The sequence below is a fragment of the Salvelinus alpinus genome, chromosome 6, assembly GCF_045679555.1.
Source record: "Salvelinus alpinus chromosome 6, SLU_Salpinus.1, whole genome shotgun sequence".
NCBI classification, from domain to species: Eukaryota; Metazoa; Chordata; class Actinopteri; order Salmoniformes; family Salmonidae; genus Salvelinus; species Salvelinus alpinus.
Window position 1 is genome coordinate 83,759,157 of NC_092091.1, and position 7,500 is coordinate 83,766,656.

The 7,500-nt window shown below is 39.9% G+C and overlaps 18 non-coding genes across 18 annotated transcripts; all 18 read left to right on the forward strand.

Annotated features, from left to right (window-relative positions):
• Nucleotides 1-405: 405 nt before the first annotated feature.
• trnaq-uug (transfer RNA glutamine (anticodon UUG)) lies at nucleotides 406-477 on the forward strand. Its single transcript has one exon. It is a non-coding gene; the product is annotated as a tRNA-Gln (tRNA).
• A 115-nt stretch (nucleotides 478-592) lies between these two features.
• On the forward strand, nucleotides 593-664 carry trnaq-cug (transfer RNA glutamine (anticodon CUG)). The gene has a single exon. It is a non-coding gene; the product is annotated as a tRNA-Gln (tRNA).
• Nucleotides 665-1,232: 568 nt separating this feature from the next.
• Nucleotides 1,233-1,304, forward strand: trnaq-uug (transfer RNA glutamine (anticodon UUG)). The gene has a single exon. It is a non-coding gene; the product is annotated as a tRNA-Gln (tRNA).
• Nucleotides 1,305-1,419: 115 nt separating this feature from the next.
• Nucleotides 1,420-1,491, forward strand: trnaq-cug (transfer RNA glutamine (anticodon CUG)). The gene has a single exon. It is a non-coding gene; the product is annotated as a tRNA-Gln (tRNA).
• Nucleotides 1,492-2,064: 573 nt separating this feature from the next.
• Nucleotides 2,065-2,136, forward strand: trnaq-uug (transfer RNA glutamine (anticodon UUG)). The gene has a single exon. It is a non-coding gene; the product is annotated as a tRNA-Gln (tRNA).
• Nucleotides 2,137-2,251: 115 nt separating this feature from the next.
• trnaq-cug (transfer RNA glutamine (anticodon CUG)) lies at nucleotides 2,252-2,323 on the forward strand. The gene has a single exon. It is a non-coding gene; the product is annotated as a tRNA-Gln (tRNA).
• Nucleotides 2,324-2,891: 568 nt separating this feature from the next.
• On the forward strand, nucleotides 2,892-2,963 carry trnaq-uug (transfer RNA glutamine (anticodon UUG)). Its single transcript has one exon. It is a non-coding gene; the product is annotated as a tRNA-Gln (tRNA).
• A 115-nt stretch (nucleotides 2,964-3,078) lies between these two features.
• On the forward strand, nucleotides 3,079-3,150 carry trnaq-cug (transfer RNA glutamine (anticodon CUG)). Its single transcript has one exon. It is a non-coding gene; the product is annotated as a tRNA-Gln (tRNA).
• A 570-nt stretch (nucleotides 3,151-3,720) lies between these two features.
• trnaq-uug (transfer RNA glutamine (anticodon UUG)) lies at nucleotides 3,721-3,792 on the forward strand. The gene has a single exon. It is a non-coding gene; the product is annotated as a tRNA-Gln (tRNA).
• Nucleotides 3,793-3,907: 115 nt separating this feature from the next.
• On the forward strand, nucleotides 3,908-3,979 carry trnaq-cug (transfer RNA glutamine (anticodon CUG)). The gene has a single exon. It is a non-coding gene; the product is annotated as a tRNA-Gln (tRNA).
• A 568-nt stretch (nucleotides 3,980-4,547) lies between these two features.
• Nucleotides 4,548-4,619, forward strand: trnaq-uug (transfer RNA glutamine (anticodon UUG)). The gene has a single exon. It is a non-coding gene; the product is annotated as a tRNA-Gln (tRNA).
• A 115-nt stretch (nucleotides 4,620-4,734) lies between these two features.
• On the forward strand, nucleotides 4,735-4,806 carry trnaq-cug (transfer RNA glutamine (anticodon CUG)). Its single transcript has one exon. It is a non-coding gene; the product is annotated as a tRNA-Gln (tRNA).
• A 568-nt stretch (nucleotides 4,807-5,374) lies between these two features.
• Nucleotides 5,375-5,446, forward strand: trnaq-uug (transfer RNA glutamine (anticodon UUG)). The gene has a single exon. It is a non-coding gene; the product is annotated as a tRNA-Gln (tRNA).
• Nucleotides 5,447-5,561: 115 nt separating this feature from the next.
• trnaq-cug (transfer RNA glutamine (anticodon CUG)) lies at nucleotides 5,562-5,633 on the forward strand. The gene has a single exon. It is a non-coding gene; the product is annotated as a tRNA-Gln (tRNA).
• Nucleotides 5,634-6,206: 573 nt separating this feature from the next.
• trnaq-uug (transfer RNA glutamine (anticodon UUG)) lies at nucleotides 6,207-6,278 on the forward strand. Its single transcript has one exon. It is a non-coding gene; the product is annotated as a tRNA-Gln (tRNA).
• Nucleotides 6,279-6,393: 115 nt separating this feature from the next.
• On the forward strand, nucleotides 6,394-6,465 carry trnaq-cug (transfer RNA glutamine (anticodon CUG)). Its single transcript has one exon. It is a non-coding gene; the product is annotated as a tRNA-Gln (tRNA).
• A 568-nt stretch (nucleotides 6,466-7,033) lies between these two features.
• trnaq-uug (transfer RNA glutamine (anticodon UUG)) lies at nucleotides 7,034-7,105 on the forward strand. Its single transcript has one exon. It is a non-coding gene; the product is annotated as a tRNA-Gln (tRNA).
• Nucleotides 7,106-7,220: 115 nt separating this feature from the next.
• On the forward strand, nucleotides 7,221-7,292 carry trnaq-cug (transfer RNA glutamine (anticodon CUG)). The gene has a single exon. It is a non-coding gene; the product is annotated as a tRNA-Gln (tRNA).
• Nucleotides 7,293-7,500: the final 208 nt, after the last annotated feature.

Below are 7,500 nucleotides of genomic sequence, written 5' to 3' on the forward strand. Positions count from 1 at the left end.
TACCTCCCAATGAACCAAAAATATTTCAGATTTTTTTCACCCTCATCACATCAATCGTGTTGGAAATATGTGGACTTACAAGTTGTTACATGGTAGGGTAGCCCAGTTGATACCGTTTATGGCCAGAAAATATTTTCTCTGTTTTTCCGGAGAACCTAGGAGAGTAAATCTGAACCCATCACAGAGTATTGATTACAGGGTTCTGTGCTGTCAAGGTTATCACTCAGGACTCTGAATCCTACAATCTGAGTTCAAGTCTTGGTCGGACCTACCATGTGAATAATTCTTCCTTGTTGAACTAGAAGACAGCTGTCCAAATATTGTTGTCAGTTGAAAGTATTTGCAACACGTGACGGAACGACTGTCCATTTTTTTCTGTAAAATTACTAATTTGCTTAAGAATATGGTTCTATGGTGTAATGGTTAGCACTCTGGACTTTGAATCCAGTGATCCGAGTTCAAATCTCGGTAGGACCTTCCTAGCTTTTGTGCTGAATTATTCACATGGCCTACCAATAATCTCATCTCTTGCTGTTAATCGGGTGAACAAATGACAGGAAAATCTGAACACTTCAGCAATATTTATGTACAGGGTTCTATGGTGTAATGGTTAGCACTCAGGACTCTGAATCCTGCGATCTGAGTTCAAATCTCGGTAGGACCTTCCTAGCTTTTGTGCTGAATTATTCACATGGCCTACCAATAATCTCATCTCTTGCTGTTAATCGGGTGAACAAATCATCTCTGAATCCTGCGATCAGATAATGCAGGTAATGCAGGTAATGCATACTATGAGTGCCTAGTAGGTTTGTTAATTGAGAACTTGCTACCTCCCAATGAACCAAAAATATTTCAGATTTTTTTCACCCTCATCACATCAATCGTGTTGGAAATATGTGGACTTACAAGTTGTTACATGGTAGGGTAGCCCAGTTGATACCGTTTATGGCCAGAAAATATTTTCTCTGTTTTTCCGGAGAACCTAGGAGAGTAAATCTGAACCCATCACAGAGTATTGATTACAGGGTTCTGTGCTGTCAAGGTTATCACTCAGGACTCTGAATCCTACAATCTGAGTTCAAGTCTTGGTCGGACCTACCATGTGAATAATTCTTCCTTGTTGAACTAGAAGACAGCTGTCCAAATATTGTTGTCAGTTGAAAGTATTTGCAACACGTGACGGAACGACTGTCCATTTTTTTCTGTAAAATTACTAATTTGGTTAAGAATATGGTTCTATGGTGTAATGGTTAGCACTCTGGACTTTGAATCCAGTGATCCGAGTTCAAATCTCGGTAGAACCTTCCTAGCTTTTGTGCTGAATTATTCACATGGCCTACCAATAATCTCATCTCTTGCTGTTAATCGGGTGAACAAATGACAGGAAAATCTGAACACTTCAGTAATATTTATGTACAGGGTTCTATGGTGTAATGGTTAGCACTCAGGACTCTGAATCCTGCGATCCGAGTTCAAATCTCGGTAGGACCTACCTCGATTTTGCAGTGACATACTCCTCTCCTGTCAACTTTAAAATTGTCGTGTGTGAAGGAAACAAGTGGGTGGGAGTTGATGAGCAGTCTTTGGTACACATGAATGGCGAGCCTTCAGGTAATGCATACTATGAGTGCCTAGTAGGTTTGTTAATTGAGAACTTGCTACCTCCCAATGAACCAAAAATATTTCAGATTTTTTTCACCCTCATCACATCAATCGTGTTGGAAATATGTGGACTTACAAGTTGTTACATGGTAGGGTAGCCCAGTTGATACCGTTTATGGCCAGAAAATATTTTCTCTGTTTTTCCGGAGAACCTAGGAGAGTAAATCTGAACCCATCACAGAGTATTGATTACAGGGTTCTGTGCTGTCAAGGTTATCACTCAGGACTCTGAATCCTACTATCTGAGTTCAAGTCTTGGTCGGACCTACCATGTGAATAATTCTTCCTTGTTGAACTAGAAGACAGCTGTCCAAATATTGTTGTCAGTTGAAAGTATTTGCAACACGTGACGGAACGACTGTCCATTTTTTTCTGTAAAATTACTAATTTGGTTAAGAATATGGTTCTATGGTGTAATGGTTAGCACTCTGGACTTTGAATCCAGTGATCCGAGTTCAAATCTCGGTAGAACCTTCCTAGCTTTTGTGCTGAATTATTCACATGGCCTACCAATAATCTCATCTCTTGCTGTTAATCGGGTGAACAAATGACAGGAAAATCTGAACACTTCAGTAATATTTATGTACAGGGTTCTATGGTGTAATGGTTAGCACTCAGGACTCTGAATCCTGCGATCCGAGTTCAAATCTCGGTAGGACCTTCCTAGCTTTTGTGCTGAATTATTCACATGGCCTACCAATAATCTCATCTCTTGCTGTTAATCGGGTGAACAAATGATCTCTGAATCCTGCGATCAGATAATGCAGGTAATGCAGGTAATGCATACTATGAGTGCCTAGTAGGTTTGTTAATTGAGAACTTGCTACCTCCCAATGAACCAAAAATATTTCAGATTTTTTTCACCCTCATCACATCAATCGTGTTGGAAATATGTGGACTTACAAGTTGTTACATGGTAGGGTAGCCCAGTTGATACCGTTTATGGCCAGAAAATATTTTCTCTGTTTTTCCGGAGAACCTAGGAGAGTAAATCTGAACCCATCACAGAGTATTGATTACAGGGTTCTGTGCTGTCAAGGTTATCACTCAGGACTCTGAATCCTACAATCTGAGTTCAAGTCTTGGTCGGACCTACCATGTGAATAATTCTTCCTTGTTGAACTAGAAGACAGCTGTCCAAATATTGTTGTCAGTTGAAAGTATTTGCAACACGTGACGGAACGACTGTCCATTTTTTTCTGTAAAATTACTAATTTGGTTAAGAATATGGTTCTATGGTGTAATGGTTAGCACTCTGGACTTTGAATCCAGTGATCCGAGTTCAAATCTCGGTAGAACCTTCCTAGCTTTTGTGCTGAATTATTCACATGGCCTACCAATAATCTCATCTCTTGCTGTTAATCGGGTGAACAAATGACAGGAAAATCTGAACACTTCAGTAATATTTATGTACAGGGTTCTATGGTGTAATGGTTAGCACTCAGGACTCTGAATCCTGCGATCCGAGTTCAAATCTCGGTAGGACCTTCCTAGCTTTTGTGCTGACATTATTCACATGGCCTACCAATAATCTCATCTCTTGCTGTTAATCAGGGTGAACAAATGATCTCTGAATCCTGCGATCAGATAATGCAGGTAATGCAGGTAATGCATACTATGAGTGCCTAGTAGGTTTGTTAATTGAGAACTTGCTACCTCCCAATGAACCAAAAATATTTCAGATTTTTTTCACCCTCATCACATCAATCGTGTTGGAAATATGTGGACTTACAAGTTGTTACATGTTAGGGTAGCCCAGTTGATACCGTTTATGGCCAGAAAATATTTTCTCTGTTTTTCCGGAGAACCTAGGAGAGTAAATCTGAACCCATCACAGAGTATTGATTACAGGGTTCTGTGCTGTCAAGGTTATCACTCAGGACTCTGAATCCTACAATCTGAGTTCAAGTCTTGGTCGGACCTACCATGTGAATAATTCTTCCTTGTTGAACTAGAAGACAGCTGTCCAAATATTGTTGTCAGTTGAAAGTATTTGCAACACGTGACGGAACGACTGTCCATTTTTTTCTGTAAAATTACTAATTTGGTTAAGAATATGGTTCTATGGTGTAATGGTTAGCACTCTGGACTTTGAATCCAGTGATCCGAGTTCAAATCTCGGTAGAACCTTCCTAGCTTTTGTGCTGAATTATTCACATGGCCTACCAATAATCTCATCTCTTGCTGTTAATCGGGTGAACAAATGACAGGAAAATCTGAACACTTCAGTAATATTTATGTACAGGGTTCTATGGTGTAATGGTTAGCACTCAGGACTCTGAATCCTGCGATCTGAGTTCAAATCTCGGTAGGACCTTCCTAGCTTTTGTGCTGAATTATTCACATGGCCTACCAATAATCTCATCTCTTGCTGTTAATCGGGTGAACAAATGATCTCTGAATCCTGCGATCAGATAATGCAGGTAATGCAGGTAATGCATACTATGAGTGCCTAGTAGGTTTGTTAATTGAGAACTTGCTACCTCCCAATGAACCAAAAATATTTCAGATTTTTTTCACCCTCATCACATCAATCGTGTTGGAAATATGTGGACTTACAAGTTGTTACATGGTAGGGTAGCCCAGTTGATACCGTTTATGGCCAGAAAATATTTTCTCTGTTTTTCCGGAGAACCTAGGAGAGTAAATCTGAACCCATCACAGAGTATTGATTACAGGGTTCTGTGCTGTCAAGGTTATCACTCAGGACTCTGAATCCTACAATCTGAGTTCAAGTCTTGGTCGGACCTACCATGTGAATAATTCTTCCTTGTTGAACTAGAAGACAGCTGTCCAAATATTGTTGTCAGTTGAAAGTATTTGCAACACGTGACGGAACGACTGTCCATTTTTTTCTGTAAAATTACTAATTTGGTTAAGAATATGGTTCTATGGTGTAATGGTTAGCACTCTGGACTTTGAATCCAGTGATCCGAGTTCAAATCTCGGTAGAACCTTCCTAGCTTTTGTGCTGAATTATTCACATGGCCTACCAATAATCTCATCTCTTGCTGTTAATCGGGTGAACAAATGACAGGAAAATCTGAACACTTCAGTAATATTTATGTACAGGGTTCTATGGTGTAATGGTTAGCACTCAGGACTCTGAATCCTGCGATCCGAGTTCAAATCTCGGTAGGACCTTCCTAGCTTTTGTGCTGAATTATTCACATGGCCTACCAATAATCTCATCTCTTGCTGTTAATCGGGTGAACAAATGATCTCTGAATCCTGCGATCAGATAATGCAGGTAATGCAGGTAATGCATACTATGAGTGCCTAGTAGGTTTGTTAATTGAGAACTTGCTACCTCCCAATGAACTGAAAATATTTCAGATTTTTTTCACCCTCATCACATCAATCGTGTTGGAAATATGTGGACTTACAAGTTGTTACATGGTAGGGTAGCCCAGTTGATACCGTTTATGGCCAGAAAATATTTTCTCTGTTTTTCCGGAGAACCTAGGAGAGTAAATCTGAACCCATCACAGAGTATTGATTACAGGGTTCTGTGCTGTCAAGGTTATCACTCAGGACTCTGAATCCTACAATCTGAGTTCAAGTCTTGGTCGGACCTACCATGTGAATAATTCTTCCTTGTTGAACTAGAAGACAGCTGTCCAAATATTGTTGTCAGTTGAAAGTATTTGCAACACGTGAAGGAACGACTGTCCATTTTTTTCTGTAAAATTACTAATTTGGTTAAGAATATGGTTCTATGGTGTAATGGTTAGCACTCTGGACTTTGAATCCAGTGATCCGAGTTCAAATTTCGGTAGAACCTTCCTAGCTTTTGTGCTGAATTATTCACATGGCCTACCAATAATCTCATCTCTTGCTGTTAATCGGGTGAACAAATGACAGGAAAATCTGAACACTTCAGTAATATTTATGTACAGGGTTCTATGGTGTAATGGTTAGCACTCAGGACTCTGAATCCTGCGATCCGAGTTCAAATCTCGGTAGGACCTTCCTCGATTTTGCAGTGACATACTCCTCTCCTGTCAACTTCAAAATTGTCGTTTGTGAAAGAAACAAGTGGGTGGGAGTTGATGAGCAGTCTTTGGTACACATGAATGGCTAGCCTTCAGGTAATGCATACTATGAGTGCCAAGTAGGTTTGTTAATTGAGAACTTGCTACCTCCCAATGAACCAAAAATATTTCAGATTTTTTTCACCCTCATCACATCAATCGTGTTGGAAATATGTGGACTTACAAGTTGTTACATGGTAGGGTAGCCCAGTTGATACCGTTTATGGCCAGAAAATATTTTCTCTGTTTTTCCGGAGAACCTAGGAGAGTAAATCTGAACCCATCACAGAGTATTGATTACAGGGTTCTGTGCTGTCAAGGTTATCACTCAGGACTCTGAATCCTACTATCTGAGTTCAAGTCTTGGTCGGACCTACCATGTGAATAATTCTTCCTTGTTGAACTAGAAGACAGCTGTCCAAATATTGTTGTCAGTTGAAAGTATTTGCAACACGTGACGGAACGACTGTCCATTTTTTTCTGTAAAATTACTAATTTGGTTAAGAATATGGTTCTATGGTGTAATGGTTAGCACTCTGGACTTTGAATCCAGTGATCCGAGTTCAAATCTCGGTAGGACCTTCCTAGCTTTTGTGCTGAATTATTCACATGGCCTACCAATAATCTCATCTCTTGCTGTTAATCGGGTGAACAAATGACAGGAAAATCTGAACACTTCAGTAATATTTATGTACAGGGTTCTATGGTGTAATGGTTAGCACTCAGGACTCTGAATCCTGCGATCCGAGTTCAAATCTCGGTAGGACCTTCCTAGCTTTTGTGCTGAATTATTCACATGGCCTACCAATAATCTCATCTCTTGCTGTTAATCGGGTGAACAAATCATCTCTGAATCCTGCGATCAGATAATGCAGGTAATGCAGGTAATGCATACTATGAGTGCTTAGTAGGTTTGTTAATTGAGAACTTGCTACCTCCCAATGAACCAAAAATATTTCAGATTTTTTTCACCCTCATCACATCAATCGTGTTGGAAATATGTGGACTTACAAGTTGTTACATGGTAGGGTAGCCCAGTTGATACCGTTTATGGCCAGAAAATATTTTCTCTGTTTTTCCGGAGAACCTGGGAGAGTAAATCTGAACCCATCACAGAGTATTGATTACAGGGTTCTGTGCTGTCAAGGTTATCACTCAGGACTCTGAATCCTACAATCTGAGTTCAAGTCTTGGTCGGACCTACCATGTGAATAATTCTTCCTTGTTGAACTAGAAGACAGCTGTCCAAATATTGTTGTCAGTTGAAAGTATTTGCAACACGTGACGGAACGACTGTCCATTTTTTTCTGTAAAATTACTAATTTGGTTAAGAATATGGTTCTATGGTGTAATGGTTAGCACTCTGGACTTTGAATCCAGTGATCCGAGTTCAAATCTCGGTAGAACCTTCCTAGCTTTTGTGCTGAATTATTCACATGGCCTACCAATAATCTCATCTCTTGCTGTTAATCGGGTGAACAAATGACAGGAAAATCTGAACACTTCAGTAATTTTTATGTACAGGGTTCTATGGTGTAATGGTTAGCACTCAGGACTCTGAATCCTGCGATCCGAGTTCAAATCTCGGTAGGACCTTCCTAGCTTTTGTGCTGAATTATTCACATGGCCTACCAATAATCTCATCTCTTGCTGTTAATCGGGTGAACAAATGATCTCTGAATCCTGCGATCAGATAATGCAGGTAATGCAGGTAATGCATACTATGAGTGCCTAGTAGGTTTGTTAATTGAGAACTTGCTACCTCCCAATGAACCAAAAATATTTCAGATTTTTTTCACCCTCA